The sequence below is a fragment of the Mastomys coucha genome, unplaced genomic scaffold (genome assembly GCF_008632895.1).
Source record: "Mastomys coucha isolate ucsf_1 unplaced genomic scaffold, UCSF_Mcou_1 pScaffold5, whole genome shotgun sequence".
Lineage (NCBI taxonomy): Eukaryota > Metazoa > Chordata > Mammalia > Rodentia > Muridae > Mastomys > Mastomys coucha.
The window spans coordinates 78775363-78776147 of NW_022196911.1; positions in this window are offsets into that span (position 1 = coordinate 78775363).

Here is a 785-nt window from a genome sequence, read left to right on the forward strand (position 1 = left end):
GTGGGTACTGCTATTTGGAAAGAGTGGAAACTCTTGCATGCTAGATGTTTCTGCAGAGTAAACACTCTTTGTCTTTGAATACTAGCTGAGTCTGAGGGTCTTTCCTCAGCGCTTTTCAGACCCTTACAGTGAGGTGTAGGGCAGGCCAGTGTTGTCGGGTTAGAATCACTGAGAATCTGCCTAGCTGCAGTGCCCCAAGCTTATAATAAATACAAAGAGTCTCTGTGTCCTTATTCAGAGCAAGGGTGGGCATAAATAGTTACAGTTACACACATGGGCACATGCATACATGCATACGGAATACATGCATGGTTAAAGATAAGTGTTTAAGATTTTGTGAAAATAACAACACGAAGAAGGCAGGGAAAGTGTGAGACTATTGCAGTGCTTCAGCATCTTCCTGAAGGAGCAGGTAACTCAGCTATGACAAGTTAAACCCAGGGAGGGGGAGCCCCAGAGTTGCCAATAAGCACAATGGAAACAAAAAGCATATACTTACTGTGTTTGGGTGACCTACAATGGCCCCTGTGGGCTCCTGGAGAGTGGCATTGTTGGAGTAGGTGTGGCCTTGGTGGAGGAAGTGCATCACTAGGGGGTAGGCTTTGAGGTCTCAGAAGTTTGATTCAGGTCTAGTGGCTCACTGTCTCCTCCTGCTGCCTTTGATTTGGATGTAGAACTCTGCTTCTCCAGCATGATGCCTGCCTGCACACTGCCATGCATCGCACCATGACTGTCACGCACACTTTGCGTGAAGGCGGTATCTGAGGCGTAAACTTCAAGGAAAG